Raw genomic sequence first — 17,703 nt, forward strand, 5'->3', positions numbered from 1 at the left:
GACGAACGAAAATTTTGACCCTACGTTAAGATAAATATTGGGAATTGTTTGGAACGGGCATTATGTTCGAAAGTTTATATTCTTGGAGGAATATCTAATTTACATGGAATATATGATTATCTTGTTGGTACGAATTACTCCTATTTTGCATCATGTTTTATTAATTCGCTCAAGACTGATTAGCGAAGTAACGCGTAAAAGTGGAATAATCGTTGAAAAATATAAGTAAAACGTATTTTCTGTCAGAATAAAAACACACATTGCAATAATAGAAACTTTACAGAAGCCTGCTATAAAAATCGTAAAAATAAAGAAAAGATTCTTCTCGTTCGAAAAGCAAATATTAGTTTAGTTTAATATTATAAATACATCAATTCCTTGAAATTTCATAAAATCGCAGGATCTCGATGGCAGAAATATATGATGTAACAACAACGTTAGCAAATAAATCTCTCCTTTATACACGAAATAAATGTTTGGATGAAAAAGATTATATAACACCCTGGTATCTCATACAGCGTGAATCAAACAACAATGGAGAATATGGACCCTTAAATCTGTATTCGATCCCCTAACGAACAACCCTCGTCGAATCAACCCTTGCTATGGACCCACTACGTCATCGAAGATAGCAAGGTAGCACGTCATTAGCGACCAGTAGCAGAAGTATATCATTCGGTGTAGCAAGGCCGGACGAGCAAAATAAATCAAGATTCGTGGCCGCGTCTCGAAAATAAGAAAAAATGACTACCTTGTTATCCGTATCGAGCATGGAGATGGCTCAAGAGCGAATAGACTGGCCAGACCTTGACGATGAAGGGAAAGAGAACAAGCCAGAGAAGGGAGAGATACATAGAGCTTTCGCGCAGTCCATTCGCAACGACGCGTACACCTACGTATAGGACAAATAACCGTATAAATTTCGCCGCGCGACACGTCCTCTTATATTACATGGAAATGCGCCAGGGGGGTGAATGCTCGCGGAACGACCGACCGTGCTGATTCCTTGCTGCTCGCGTCGATCCTTTCATTGCCACGGGGTTTCCTATCGATTGAAGTGTTCCTTTCTTCGAGGAGCTATTCGTTATTCAGTTGGTTCTGAGATTTCTTCGGCTGCGAAGGCTAACAAGAGATGGGAAAGGGTGGATCTGCTTTGAAACGATTTTTACATTTCATTTTCATGGTATCAAATTTTGTTCGTAGTGTCAAGTAAATCCAAATTTGTGACCTACGCATTCGAACTTAATCGATTAGTATGTAGATAATAATAAATAGTAATAAATAAAATGGTTAATACTTTCTGTAGTTACCGTAGCTATTTCTGATATGCTCTCAAAATTTTAGTATTTTAATTTTAGTAGTATTAGTCTCAAAAATCTTAGTATTTGCGGACAAACTCGTATGGGATTGGAACCGAGAATCGTTCACATCAACTATGATCCTTAAGAAACTCTTCAATTATAAGAAACAGGATTGAATCGAGAAAGATGCGAAAGATTCTTTGGAAATGGATGAAATGCGAATTAATGGGACAGGTGGTAATCTTTCGAGAAAAGAGCAAATAGTTCTACGAGTAATAATAATTCTTTTAAATCATCCATCGAACAATAGAGAGAATCTCTTTATTAGTTATACGATCTCGATCAGTATTATTAAATTTTCTGAAATCATAAAGACAATCGTGTATTCTATGAAATTGTTAACGATTCTATAGTATCGACGTTATCAAGATAAACCATTCTATTATCATTAACGAAACAATATTCAGTTGGAAGATTCGGCACTCTCAACACCCACTTTTGCGCGCGATTATTAAGCAATGAAAAGGATTAAACGTTGCTGGTTTCCAGATCGCAGATAGCTAGTCTTCAGGGGTGTAATGGCGCGTCCGTAGCGACTATGGCTCGCGTGTAACAACGCCGCGTTATTCGGATAATGAAGATATCGGCTTTGTACCGTTAATATGGATATACCCGAGATATTTGGATAATACAAGTGCCATTGTGATTCGGATACAGAGAGGTAGACCGATACCGAGGGGTGAACAAACGTAAATTTATGGAGAGGTCGCGCGCGTTGCCTGCTGTTATTTCCGCTACTCGAATATTTTCTTCGATATTAGCATCGACGAGTGTGGAACAGACCGCGTAGAACGTGCGGTTTCAAGCAGTCGTGTAATGGAATGGAATAGGAAGTGGCCCGCTGCAGATTATCGTCCTATTCTCGTGTTTCGCTGAGATCACTCTGGCCTTGCTATAACCACCCTCAGTCGGAAAGGTTGCTTTTATTGCTGAACGTTGTAGTGTCTGACTATATCTCGATCAACATTCGAAATCCAATTGGTAACACGGTTGAAGAATATGCGGGTTGTTTTCGTTAATCAATTTTGTTAGAATATTCTACGGATGAAAAGTGAGCCTCTCAGGAGACAAATCGATCCACTTTTATGTAAGTACGCGGTTGCTATTCGATTGTACAGAAATAAGTTACCATTTTCCACGAATTACAACGTGCTCTATAGAGATAAAAAATTGAAGGAAATCACGTTGCAAAACATTTCTTCATCGAGAATCTATCGAAAATTAATAAACCCCTATTGGTACATACAATATTAATTAATTTTAATTGGTACTTACGATAACTAATCAACAACGAAACTAAGACCCAATACGTATATAGATATAAGTGGTAAGAAAAAGTAAGTAACACAATAAAAACCCTTCGTCTGTAACGTAATGAATTAAAATTCTACAAGCTCCTTTCGAAGCAATTCCACTTGTCGATCAATAACTCATTTCGCAAGGTCCACGTGTCGGCTATCGTTAATTACCAAAAGACGCAGTAACGAGGGATAGTCCGGCGTGCACATCAAAGCACCAGCCAAAAGGCAACGATCGTCGCTTTCGAAACGCTGACCGTAGGTACTCTCGAGGACCTTTGACTTTATTGAAGGAAATAAGAGCCCCCGGTCACGAGTGGTTGTGCAACTAGAGCGCGTGAAAGAGAAAGATAGAGGAAAGGAGAAGGGCAGAGAAGGGGGAGAACGGTCGAATTTGGCCTGCAATCGGATGCTCGCGGGGGGTGATCCGCACTTGCAGCCTGAGGGGGATGTTGCCAGAGGGGTTGGCAAGGATTCATTCATATAGCGAGACCGTGTCTCATTGTCGGGCCGCCGCGGCGGACAAAGCGAGCGCCGGGGATGTGAAGTGCTGTCAGGAGCAGCGCACTCCATTGCGCGACACAAATGGCAACCAAAAGTGGAACTGACGGAAAACGAGAGCCGGCCAGAAAGGGAAGGAATTATTTCGCCGCGCTTCACGCGCGGGATTTTCGCATTTCCGTGGAAAACTTTCCAAAACGAGGAAAACCGACTTGCTCACTTTGAGCTGTGAATTTAGGACTCGTACCGTATTCTAATCGCGTAGTGGCATCCGATTAATAGACGTGTAAAACCATCGTCGTATAATTAATTAAAGTTGATCTTATGGCGATTAAAGCGACGTACAAATAAGAAGGTTATTTGTGTGAATAGGATCATGCTTCTTTTGGTCTAACTAAATGGTGTTTGCGTTTTATCAACGAGGACGTTCATTTTCCTAAGAGACGGTGTGGAATCGCTGGTGGATTTTACTGATGTTTAAACATTAGTAGTAAGCCACGAGTTAATATCTACTGTAGTAAGAGACGCTTGAACGATTGATGAAATTTCATCTGGTTCGTTTAACGTTGCATTAGATTTAATCAAAATCAAATCTGTGTCTTTGGCCTTCAATTGAAATTTTTCGTTTGTCGTGAAACGCTTAGTCATAGCGGCGAACTAAGAACTGGATGGCTGAAATCCTTCGTCAAACGTATCTAGCCCGGAACAGCTCAAACACGTCGTCGTCGGTGCAGTTATGAGCGTAACTCGATGGACGGAAGGTTAGAAGAGTGAAGGGCCATCGTCGGTGACCGGAGCTCGTCGGGGGCGAAGAATTAAGCGTAACAAGGTTTCCCCGTTATTACGGGTCGGCGATGTACTCGTCGACTTCTGCTCGTTCTCTGGTTCGCGCGAGTCCACGAGAATAATTAGAAAAGTGGAAGGACTACGGTTCGCGGATGTGCGAGCAGCTTTCAGCGGAACCCGTGTAATTGCTGCCCTAAGAACTCGCCTTTATAACGCGTGGCAAGCACGAGAGATAGCTCGATTCAAGCTGACTCGTGGAGATCTATTAACCTATATCTCGCGCTGTTGCCTGGCCATTGTTTGCCTGTGGAACCGGAAGTCGCGACACGCACACCGTTTACCTACCGTGATAAAGGGATTTTGCATATAATAAGGAGCGTGCTGGGAACGATTGAATTATATTTCGCTATCAGAAATTATTTATTTCATAAACATTAACGATGGATATATTTTGAAGATAGTAAATTCGAAGAATCTAGTTTGTAAGTATCAAGAAAATATCTTTGCTTGAATTTAACTAAAGAGGGTAAAATAAATATTATTCAAGCTGCAAGAAATACTAAGTGTAATTAGAATAGTGTCTGCTTTATAAATGGTAAATTCGAGAGATCTGCTTTTTCTTAAAATAATTAACTTTAATTTGAGCAAAGCGAAGAAGATAAATACTATTTTATCTCCATGAAACATTGGAAATAATTAAAACGATCCTTATTCTACGGTGTCTATAGTGAATTCATGGAGCGTAATTTGTTTGTTGAGGATTCCAAGAATATTTATTACCTCGAGTCAAGTAAACAGGATAAGGTACATATTATCAGATCCCGAGGAAGCACTGACAACTCTCTAGCGACAATTTCATGGAATTTCCATAATAACCTAGGTCCCATTTATTCTCGAGTAATTACGGAAACAGTAATGTAAGAATAACAGCATCGAATGAGCTAGTTGAGCTAACAATTTTTATTTTTGTCGCTTTAGAAGCATAGTGCTTCCCGTTTCCGATACGATCATTGTTTTTAAATCCTCGGGCGAGAGTATCGGAAAGTAATTATTTTTCCCCATGGAGAAATCACGTTAATGTCGAGCGGGAAGGGTTGAAAAATATCCATGCAACGGGACTGACGTACGCGTGACTCGAATTCCATTTGCCGATCGCTAATACGCACTTGTTGCCCGATATTTTTCAATCAAGTTAATGTAATGGACGCGGTGTCCACCAACTCGCCTCGGCCATCATGGGAATTAATAATGCGGTGGAAATTTGGAACAAACAAATCCATAGCTGGGACGTGGTCCTTCCGCTCGTCATTTTAGACTTCCACTAAGCGAAAATATTCTCGCAAGCTTCGCGAAAATATTTCCACATCGCCGTAACCTCTGTTCCTTAAAAATTCCTCAAAATTTATATCTTCCGTCGTTTTTCAAAATATTCGCTTCAAAATTTTGACCGAAGAATGCTGGTAGAACAGAAATTTACCATAGTCACGATTTAACATGAAAATTCTGGAAATTTCAAAAGCTCGATGAAACTTTCTGAACGATAGTTTTTCAATGAACGATTCATACCTTGAAGTGTCTCTCGGTATTCGTGGTTTTACGGTATTGTATCGACGCCCATTGGTTCGAAATCATTTACGAAGCGGACATCTCTGATGGAAGGCAAGGAATAGGGTGGATGATGGGTGATTCGTTGCTGAAAACGAATTGTATCATCGAGAAAACCGTTCTGCTCGCTAATGATACTAAATGCTTTCGTTAACGGCCTCCTTTATGATCCTCCATAATACATACCGGTTGATAGAATTTTAGATCGCGACATCCTCCGTAGATCCGCATGACCGTGTGTGTGTGTGTGTGTTGCCGATGGTCGATCCGATTAACCGCTCGCTCCGAGAAGATCGATCCCCTCGGTGTACATCGCTGGTTGCTGCTGCTGACGGGTCGGAAGGAATTCGTTCTCCGTGTTGTGATTAAAATATATATAAATAACTTTATTGTTTATAATAAAATGCCCTATCTATTTTACAAATATACAAAACTCTCGCTATGTACATTAAATCTCTCCATTCGACGAGAAACAAGAGAACGCTCATCGAGGACTGGAGGACACATCTCGTGTTTTACGCTTATATTTATATTTATATTCATATTTATATTTATATATTTATATTTATATAATCTCTCGCAATCCTTAATAATCGATCATTGGATTAAGTAAACTAGTCGAGTTCGAGTAGAAAGAGAAAAAACTTCGTTGCAATTACGAGTTAATAAAGGGTAGTATTCTCGGTGTATGTACGTGTTACTGTATGTGTGTGTGTGTGTGTGTCTGTGTATTTTCATTACGCTTCTTCCTTGTTGTTCATCTTCCTCGCCGTCTTCGTCTTATTCATTTCTTTTCTCCTGATATTTTACGTCTTCTTGCGTTTGATCTTGTTCGATCGTTTACTTTTGTTTCTATATTTTTGTTTTGTTTCTTGTAGTTTCGCGATTTTTTTTGTTTTTTTTCGTTCGCCCTAATTTACATTTGCACACTACGAAGCTATCACGAGTCTCAAAAATACGAATAAACCGTTTATTTTAGGTGAAGACACCGTGTTACGGAGTACAATTGCGATAGTAAGAAATACTTCTTGATAATAAGTAGAGAGAAACGTCGCGGCAGTCGGGAAAACCTGCAACAGAAAAAAAGAAGACGAACGGCCGATTAGATGGCATCGCGCTCCTCTATGTTACTTGTTTTCCTTCGCTTCGCTCCCGTTAGCCAAGCTCGAGAAGAAACCGTGGCTTGAAAGATTGTTGAAGTAATTTGGAGTAACGGTGGCTTTCTCATTGCCTCCGCTCGTCTCCGTTACAATTGAACTTGTTTCGCGTCGCATCCATCAAATGCACCGTCTCGGAAAAGAATCTGGTTACAAATTGAGAAATCCGGCGAAAAAGGAGCACATGTCCGAATTCTATATAAATTTGCGGGAGAGCAAGTTTCAAGAGAAATAGTTTCTTTATTTCGCTGTTTCGAATAATAATTAAATCAAATTATTGACCAAACGTTGTGTAATAAATTCATTATATTACACTTTTTATTAGGCTTTATATTCATCAAGCGATTAATTCATTAGTTCTCATAACTTCGATACGTATTTTAAACGTATTTGGAATGTTAACGTAAATATTATATTCAATATGTTTAGCGAATAAATAAGAAACACAGAAAACTTTTATTTAATTTAATTCGTCGCCAGTAGCTGCACGTACATATTTCTTTCCACTTTTCATCACAGCTCGATAATCGATAAATGAATAATGAAAAATTTTTCCGCTATGTATTTGTTCGCTTTCAGTATCAATGAGAGAGAAAAAAAACTGATGCATATTTGGCGTACGCTCTTTTCACTCTGCCCTTTTCACTGTGTTCATCAATTAACAAACACGAATCACTGAGTGAATCAAATTTCTAAAAACAGGCAACAACTTCGTTGGAATATCGGATCTTCTCAAACTGGACCACCGGAGAATTCGTTAAAAAAATTAAAATCTTTTGACGATCGATAATTAACGAGTTAAACTGGCGCGAAAGTGAAGATAAATCGAGAATTCCATCTACTCGCGAACGTATCCAAGGTGGAATAAAAGAGGGAAATAATTACTCACCTTGTCCACTGCGATTTCCAATTACTTCATACGTAATGCGAATCGATAATACTTCTGGCAACAGTTCACATCTGAAACAGAAAAAGAGAGAAGCGTTCTGTTACACTGCCTATAAATCACGTCAGCGTCGACGACGCTCTCGACGCCGAGACAAATTCCCCGGCGAACGTATTTTCAGGAAATAAAACGCGGAACGCCGGTGGTCAACTGAGAGACACGACGATTTGTACGTGTACCACGAGCTCCGTATGCACTCGATTGTTTCTTCGACCGTCGAGGATGTAACAGGCGTTAAAAAAGGAATCACGTTCCAGTGGAATTACATTTTTCACGATTTACCGAAGTCATTGTAACTTTCAACAGCGCCATTAACTCTGACTTTTCTATTAAAATTATTGTAAAATATCGAGGAAAATTAGCAATGTGTTTTCCTTTGCTAACGAACGTTCATTCATGCGTTCTGAATGGGAAAAGGTACAATGGGCCATATGCGGTAACGAGAAAGCGATTAATCTGCGTTTTTACAAAATCACCGATGATCTCGCGCCCGAGCGCGAGTGTAATGAAAATTTTCAAATTAATTGCTTTATAAGATCCGATAAAATCCAGCCCGTTGTTAGCGAGAAAAGTAAACAAACCGTTTTGCCAATCGTATACAATACTTTAAACCTCGCAATTTCGATTTCAACGTCGGCTCGTTCGTTCAGAATTCTGAATGGCGGGATTAAGTGACCAGCCTGATCGTTTCAAGTTTCATTTCGCGCGACAGCTTTTCGAAGCCGTGATGTAAATAATGAAAATTGTAAACGGCGGCCGTGGCGCGCGTTTCAGCTGCGAAAATATCTCTGTAAACCCAGTCGTAACGTGTCTCGTATGTAACGTTTTCAGTACGTGTACCACTCTATATCATCGAGACGTAGTGGAAACAATTTTCGAAAATTCTAAGCCGGATTTTAACTCGAACAACGTTGATTTATACAAGTGGGAAAAGAGCTTAAAGACCTCTTATCTTTTCTCCGTTAAAGCATACAGTCATTATTACCAATAATTCCATCTAAAGCAGTGAGTAAACTCTCAACGAAGCAACTATCGTACGAAGTATCGAGAGCAGATAAAAACGAGAACGAAGAGGTAGAAGCCGTCGACCAAAAAGGAACAGCTGAACGAGTCACGAGACTGCAAAGAAGGGGAAGTCAGCGAGACTTTGTCCTCTTCGTGGCTCGACAGAGACTGCGATTTAATTGAACCGGCTCGGAAAATTAATAATGGCCCGACCAAAGCTCGCATCCCTTTTGTTTCCCGTGTCCGCGTGGAAAAAGCGGCCGTTTGTAAAATTATTCCAATAAACGGGGATCAGCAGGATTTTCGCTACGGCACGAGGCGCGAGCGCAATTATATTCATACGAGAAAGTGACGCGAATGCGATCGAGAGGCGTCGAACAAAAAATTGAAGGATGGTCAGGAAAAAGTATCAAATTGTAATAAAGAAGTCTGATCGGTGACAGCTCGTATCTATATACGACTGAAATGTCCAGAAAATGAGTCGTCCGTTATTATTTCGTCGTGGAATGGCGCATTGACCGCCGAGCATCTCGACGTTAATTATGATAAAGAAAAATGTAGACAATGGTAGACGCGTACTGTGTAAGCTAAACAACGAGAAAAATAGGTTGCCCGTAATTATATCAACGTGGAACCGAGCGACGACCGTCGAGCGTTGCAACAATAGCCGATATGCAATTTCAGTGACGACAACGCGTCGACTTGTTGTCGCATTATGAATGTTCACGGGACCAAGTGGCTGCGATTGCCTGCCTATTATATTAACAATTAGACATAATCGCGGGCTACAATGATTAATTGCTGGCCGCGTGCACAGACGAATAAGAGTGGATCGATGATGAAAATTTTCACGAAGGAAAATACGTCGGGCCTTGGAACATACGAGCAGAAACCTGCAGTAATGTATAAATATCAAGATACCATTATTCGACTGTTTCGTAGAATTATTATTCATCTAGAGCTTCCATTTGTCACCGAAACTCCGCAGATTCGCGATTTATCCACTGCTATTCAGTCGTTTCTAATAGATCATTTTGTTTCGTTTCAGTGATATACTACCGCTATTTTTATTAGAATGATATATGATAGTGATTTTTATGGTGATACATTGTTTTTGATAGTGATTTTTACGGTGATATAATACACTTCAAAATTGTAACACATTCGCGTCGTGATCCTGGCTTTTAGATCGAAATTCATCGCTTTTCGAAATTCGTCTGTATTAATGAAATAATCAATAAATCGAGCGAGGATAGAGGTTTCGATCTGATTCGCTAATATCGCATCCGTGGCTGCATAGCTGACCGAAACGGCACGCGAAGTAATGCAATCGGTGGAAATTCGATTTGGTGTCGAAAACATCGGATTCACGGTGCGGTGAACGGGTAGATGCACGGCTCTCGGAACTTCCATCTGACCGGTGATTTCTCGTTTTCGCCATCCAACTTCCGCCGCGACTTCGCGTACTGGGTCACGTTCCCATATGCACGTCGATGACACGGCGAAAAGTAGTTTAAAGGCGACCGAGGCAGGTAACGAGATGAAAATCTGCGTTCGACGAATGGAACACAATGTTTGACACGCGAAACGTAGCTCGGTTCTTCGAGAGTGATGATTTTTATTTTCGAAGCTTGCGTTATGCGAATTAAAAGCGACAGAGATATTCTTTGCGAAACTGTACTTAGATTCTAGGGAATTATTTTTACAATTTTAGAATTCGCCCGAGAATAAATATTTCGTTCTTAAGCGAATAAATTTGTTCCTCAAAAGAAGCGAAATGTACTTGGTCGTGAACAATTTGTAATTTCTAGGTTGAATTTAAAGAGTTAGTAAAAGTAAAGTAAAATTACGTTGTCGATTATTTTTACAATATATTCTTCGCGTTAAACTAATAGATGCATTAAAAAACAATTATTAGAGAAATAACCTATTATCCCGATATCATGCAGAAAACCTGTGTCTCCAGGATAAATTGCGTGGGTGTGACAATTTATCGTATCCGATCTATTGAAATTTTTAATCGCCTCCCCGTTCCAATTCCATTCAGGCTATACCAGATAAAGTCATCTTAACGTTCTGGTAATTATATTTAAAGCCATATCGTCTTTTCGATCGTGAAACGATCTCTATCTGGCGTTAAATGGGTGCTGACATCGGTACCTCGTAACCATACACCGCACCGGTGATCATTTTTCGAATCGGTAAAGGAATTCTCGCGTGTGCGTTCGCAGCTAACGAAGCGATATTAATAACGTGAAAGGCGGCAAGAGCAACGAGACCGGACGCAAAGTAATTTACACGATCGAATTAATCTCCTCTGCATCGTCTCTCTGTGGTTCTTTCCTTTTTTTCGCTGCCCGCGACGCTGTCGCGCCGAGCCGCGCGCTGGTCTGGTTGAAAATTCAGGCCAAGAAAGCCAGCGGATTGGCAAGAAGGCCCGGTGTTTGCGCCGGAAAGAAAGTAATATCATTCAAAAGCACCGGAAGTTATTCCCCGATGCGAAAGTTTCCCCATTTTACATTACAGGGAATGGACCGCGGGAGACGTTAGTCGCGGGGAAAACTTCATCTCTGCGATAACTTTTCCAATTATTATCAGATGGCAAATGGACAGTCTTTGTGTTTCTCGCGGCCAGCCTCCTGGTCGCCGGCCGCCGGAAGTTCAAGAAGTCTCGAGGAGGGGAACTCCGGTCGAGCTGCACAATACCGCTGGTGATAAACCTTCCGGTGGAAAATCTATTTTTGACCGAACGCTCCGTGTTTTCCAACCACTTGCGCGCACTCTCGGCGGACAAGGATTTCCGCCGAAGCGTCGAGTGGACGCAAGTGTCCAAGTACACGATGGACGCGTACTCCGATTCTTTTCCGATCGAACAATCGCATTATTTTCTTGTCTTTATATAGACGAACCAAAATCTATCCTTCAGACAAGTCTTCGAAGAAGGAAGGTACATTATGAATGATTAATCGCCGACGACGGTCGAGGTTCACTTTCGAACAAGTTGCTTAATAAATAAGTATACGTATGGCGTGTACGACGGAGGAACAGGGTGTGGTATATCCGCGAAAAAAGAAGAACCATCAACGTATCGTCGATCTTCATATTTATCTCGCGTTAATCACGATGATCCGTTAACAGAGGCGAGGTAAAATAATCGAGATATACGGCTAGGTAGCTAAATAAATGGCACGGGAAACATTAATTTCATCGGTGAGGTGTTCGTAATCGGCCTGGTCTGCTGAATTAAAAGTAGATTAAGATATCAAGTGGATCTAGAGCGAGTGTACTATACTGGCTGACGGCCGAGACGGACACACTCCATTGTCCTGCAGAGAGAAATAATGAAACGTGGCTGAAACGATCTTGGAATACCACCTTCTCTCCTCTATGGAAATAGAAGTCCTTCCGTGTTTACAAACAAGTGGAACTGGTTCTGAAGGGAGAGGCTGTATGAGTGGACACGCCCTGCCCTATGGCTCTCGAGCGTGTGAAAGAGCCTCCACCGACGAGATGAACAAAGAGCCACTGTCCTTTGTCTCAACCGTTCACGACACGGTGGATATAACGCGGGCGTGTTAATTAAAGCCGATAGCCAGCCAGGCCGCTACCAGTGTGTCGCTGTACTATGGATAATCGCGCGTTTAAAAAAGAAAAAAAAAAAAAAGGAAAAAAAGCAAAAGAAAGGAAAGGACCGCGTGGAAAAAGGAAAAAGCGTCGAAGAAGGAAATAAAGCGAGAAAGGAGGACGTACAGAGGGTAAAGAAAAGGAGAAAAAAAATCGAGGAGAAGAGAGGTGAAGCGGAGAAATAGAGAGGACGAGAAAGAGGGGGAAACTGGTCGGGATTTATTCGCGATTAAAAGGACGTAGAGAGGCCATGTCCGAGGCAATGTGCGCCTCTAATAATGCGCCGCTGCCCGTTAATTAATATCCCGTATAATAACGACATTCCGATTGCATTCCGGTTTGTATTACTTTTATTATCGCAATGACCGGCAATTAAGACATCGCGGGCCACAGGCCGCGCTTCGTCGGCCATTATTAACCGCCATTAGCCCGTGTCCCGATCGTCGTTAACGCGCTGTGAAATTGAAATCCTCCATTGTTCCCATGTTTATTAACATTCCAGGCGACCTAACGCAACGCTTGCCCCGCGTTACACGTTACCATAAACGAAAAACGAGATGGGGTGGGTGTTCGTTTTAAACGACAACGAGGGATGTTTGTCCAACTGTCTAATAAGAGCTTCTCGATAATTCCGATGCATTATTCCTCCTTCTTTCGTGGATTTTCCTGTACGTACGTACACACGAGCAAAATGTACGCATCCAATGAAGCTTCGCGTCCAATATTCAGAGTGCGGCTGAAATTTCCTTCTAGACGGAATTCCAAGGAACGGGAGACACACTATGGCAGAGACAGACAGGGAGAGAAAAGAGTAAAGGACGAGCATCGAGCGAAACTTTCCTCGGCCGAACACACTCTCCCCACTTTCTATCTGTACTTCATGCTCGGTTCATTAAAATTGAAGGTTCCTCGTCGGTGCCGTTGCCAAGTCGAAAGTCTGCAGAAACTTCCCCGATGTATCTCTCCGCCCCACCGTCCTTCCTTCCGCTTCCTTCCTCCTTCTCTCTATCTTCCTCTCTCCTCCACGACGACCCTTCCTGAGTTCTCATCCAGCCATCAGCGACGACAGTGACAAAACGTGACGCGGTCCCCGGTATTTCGTTACGTGCATTCGAGTGACGCGGTGTTGTCGCGGGTACCCGTGCAAATGCGAATTGCCTTCCCTCGTTGGTCCCTTCCACCTCGCCACGCGGAAAACACAGGCTTCCGTGCGGCCTGAAGCGAGAGCCAACCTTTCAAAACTTTCCGCCGGAGGGGTTGTTCCAACTGCCCTCTCGATATTCGGCCAACATGTAAATTTACCGTGTTTCTTCCGTCCCATTCTCTCACCCGTACCCACCTTCCTTTTCTTTTTTACCGTTTTTTGGTACGCTCGAACGGTTTGCACGAGAGACTCGTACCAGCAACAACCGACATCGCGTCGAATAACGTCGCGAAACTTGGCAAACTTTTCGCTGGTAACAGGGATTCTCGTCGGCCGTTAAGAAAACGATCCCGGATACGTTGCGGACGCTACTGCAAACGATCGACCGCAGAAAACTCCAAGTGAAGGTGGGATTTTTTCCAAACCGCTACCGAAAAATGGTCCGATTGGACCTTTTGCATGTGCGAAGGTGGTCTTTGTAAGGTTCGGTAGTTTCAAGTGATCGGCTCAGGGGGGGGGGGAGAACCTATCGTAGTTTAGATAGCTCGGAGTCGTTAAAACAGTCGAGATAAAGGTAAGACCATGGAATCTGGATCCGAGCTAGAAAGTAGGTAGATAGCCATTTGGCGTTATTAGACTCGGAAAGAGGAGAGTCTGGGAACGGGGACTGGTCGGAGTTCAATTAGTTAGAGCAATCGAGGCAAAGAGTAGATTCGAGCCTCGATCCGGTGACCACCGATCGAACGAATCCTCCTCCTGCCAGGGACCTCGTTCTTCACACTCCTTTCTCTGTGATTCTAAAAATTCGGTCCAAGTATTTAACTTCGTCTCTCGGTAAACTACTGCGGAATTGCAAAAAGAAACGAACGGGATCCTACGTAACGACTTTCACAGAAGTCAACTAACTAACCGGTCGAACCACGAAATTAGAGATCCAAATAAAAAAGATCGAGTATCTCTAATCGAGTTGTCCCGTGGAAAAAGTTCCATTTTCCCTGAACAAGACTGGTGGAAATTGGTAACGACCTGGTGGATGATCGATCGATCGTCGAGGAAACGCGGGGAAATCATCGGGGATAGGCAGTGAACGCGCGGTTTTTGGCCGTGCTAAAAGAATCAGCGGCGAACGGTACGCGACACAGAGGCGGATAAAAATTTAGTTTCGCGTTGCGGACGATCGAAATCGAATGAGAGAACGAGGAAGGATGGGTGGAGTGGCGGAATGGGGTACGCGGAGGCGATCGGGAAAAGCGTCATTCAAATTTCGGCTCGTTGGACGCGCGGCGCGGCTTCTGAAGCGGAATGACACGGCGGAATGACGACGCCGCAATGGCTCGTTTTTTTTCCGCTTCCAGTTGGCTCTGAATGCGAATCGAATCTATCCGGTCGAAAGGCGACCGACCACGTTCGATAACGAGCTACGGCTTGAAAAATGCTCGACCAGAGGATGTGGCATAGCCCTCTTCTCGTCTACCACTTTCCACTCTAACACGCCGGCGCGCGTTAATTTTTCTTTCGTACTCGAATACGACTTGATTTCCTTTCGAATACGTCGCCACGGGAAAGATAGGACGATTAAACGATATTTGGTTGTGATCCAGTTTTCCATTGGAATTTTAAGCATTTCACTTTCAGCGAACGTGGATCGTGAATTGAGGAATGTGATGTATAGATGGACGTATGAACTTGTACGTTTGTATTTGATATACGGGATTTTTGACAAGATCATAATACTCGTTAATGATGTACGTGATGTACGTTTCACAGGAAAGTAGTTTCAGTCAGAGACGAATTCGGAATCAACGATTTAGAAAATAATCTCCTTGTCGTGAAAATTCTCTGCATTTTTGGTATCAAAGGCGAGATACACGAACTGTCAACTCATTATAGGAAGCGAATACTTTGTTGGTATTAATTGAAATCTCCTTTAACACGAAAGTTAGATGAATTAAAAACGACAAGAGATAAGAAATGCACAGTTACATAATAATAAAATCGATTTGCACTCACATTAGCGTAAGAGCGACAGGTTAAGCGTTAAGTATGCTTTAGTTTACTGCAATTCCAGAGCAACGAAAGAGTATCATCGGCGTGCAAAATAAATCTCCAGCGAACAAAGCAGCGAAATACGTGCGTACGTCGAAACGGAGGTATTCCCTTGACCGAAACGAAAGAATCGACCAGTTACACGGTTATTTTGGTGCTGTTCCACGAGAGAGCACGTTGCACTCGACACGACCTGTTAATTCCCCGTTTTGCAGCGACGACGGCTCGATTTCCTTTCGGCTAGACGAGCGAGACGAAAAAAAGAGAGCAACGAGTATCGTATATCCGTGAAACGTACGGGATCGCGATGTAACGAGCGGAGGGAAGATTTTTCTCTTCCCTCTGGTGCCCCTTTGCCAGCGACGAACGAAACAAAATGGCAGGCAGAATTATTCAGAATCGATGGTCGCGGCACCGAATCGTCGACGTCCAGTTTAATACGTCCGCGTGTCCCCGACTCCGACCTCTCGGAATTTCTATTTGTAATTGCGCGAAAAGAGTGAAAATGCCGGGACCAGGGCAAAAAGTAGAAAGGACGGAAATAAAACAAGCAAATAGGGAGGGAAAATAGGGAGAAAAAAAGAAAATGGAAAGGTTGAACGCATACGTGGTCATGGAAATTTCGCTTGGAGCCAAGTGAAATGACGCATAGGAATGACGATTCGCAACCCTCGCTCCCTCCGTCCTTTCGATTCGACTATTTTCAACGATCCCATGCCGTGGACCGCGGTCTCTCTGTTCGACCGAACACAGTGTAAGAGCACTTTTCATGCTAACGAATGCACCGTTTTCGATTTGTCGTCCGGTTATACGTGCGCCCTCTCGTGCTCTGCTTCGATTTTCGTTTTTCTTCGGGACGTCTGCAACCGGCTATTTTCTTTTGTCTTCTTTTTTTCTGTTTCGACTATAATCTGCCTACGCAGAGAAACGCGGTTCGTTTATACTGGGAATCGAAACAACGAACCAAATCCCAGGGCACTCTTGTTATTTGCATTCCGCGTGCAGTCGGCCTTCTTTTTTCTTTTTTTTTTTTTTTATTTTTTTAAATCGTGCATCGATGTTCTATCGGAATTTTCGGTTACATTTCGAATGCGAGTTCAAATGTAGATTACGCGCGCGTAATTAGCACGCAAAACGTACGTGCAATCTGTTTCGACGTCGATTGGGGACGGATATTGAAACTGGAACAGCCATGATTCGAGTTTCTTCTAATGTTGCTATTGCCGGTAATTGCGGTAGTAGTCCCGTCGTAAGTTCCCATTCCCTTTGGTAATGGTAATAAGTTCCTGTGTGTTATCTGCTAATGCGAATTCCGAATCAGAGTTCACGGTGTTTTAGTAATGTTGCGATCAGGATCCCGTCGTGTAATTAACGTAAGCGTGTCAAATTCGAAGAACGCTTATATCACTCCGCTCGATCATTTAATATAATATATTCGGTATATAATATAAAGATCGCAGGAGAAAAACAGTGGTAAGTACATTTTTGTTGTTCTTCCAATTTTGATGTTGATTGAGGATTAAACAGAAAAATTCTAATACGACATAATTGAAAATGAAAACTTGCAGTCTCGAAGATGTATAAGTCTTGAAAATAGCTGATAGATCGATAGAGTTTTACTGAAGCTAAAGATATAAATGTCAAAACAAGTAACATTTTAATATAATTCCAATGTGCTGATATGACGGACGAACGACATGTTGAAAATGTTGATGAGACAGAAAAAACGCATATTTACTTCGAAAACTAAATATACGAACAATACTAGTAATTTGGGATTGATCGACAATGTACATAGCCGTAAAAAAGTAGGAAACGTGACTTATCGTGTTGCTCCCTATAGTCTGCGTATCTTTTCAATATCAAATACTCAACAGAAAAAGGAAATAAGATAAAAGTTACACGTAAAAGCGTGTAAGAAAAAATACGAAATACCGAAATATTTTTATCTGAGCTGTTGAAATATTGAAGCGGTCCTTCCGCTTTCGAAAAAGGGGAAAAAATAGAGAAAAAGATGGGAACACGATTTTTCCCATTGGCCACGGAACAGTAGCACCGATAACGATCGACCAATATCGGTAAATTCGTGCAAAATTTTTCTTATCGTGACCGGCCATCTGTGCGGACCTTTGCGCGCCAATTTCGACGACGACCAGAAGGGTGAAAAAAAAACGAGCCCTATCTCGGTCGTTCGTGTACGAAACGTTTGTATCGCCGAGAACCGGGCGTT

At 42.2% G+C, this 17,703-nt stretch overlaps 1 protein-coding gene across 1 annotated transcript in view; it reads right to left on the minus strand.

The window, feature by feature from the left end:
* Positions 1-5,916: 5,916 nt before the first annotated feature.
* Positions 5,917-17,703, minus strand: part of Toll-6 (Toll-like receptor 6) — a 47,187-nt gene continuing 35,400 nt past the window's right edge. Inside the window, exons 2-3 of the transcript XR_011172966.1 lie at positions 7,598-7,668; positions 5,917-6,621 (exon numbers count right to left, since the gene is read on the minus strand). The gene's annotated coding sequence lies outside the window, so the exon portion shown is untranslated. The remainder of the gene's footprint in view (positions 6,622-7,597; positions 7,669-17,703) is intronic.

Source organism: Bombus flavifrons, chromosome 4 (genome assembly GCF_040668555.2).
Source record: "Bombus flavifrons isolate JBK064 chromosome 4, iyBomFlav1_principal, whole genome shotgun sequence".
NCBI lineage: Eukaryota > Metazoa > Arthropoda > Insecta > Hymenoptera > Apidae > Bombus > Bombus flavifrons.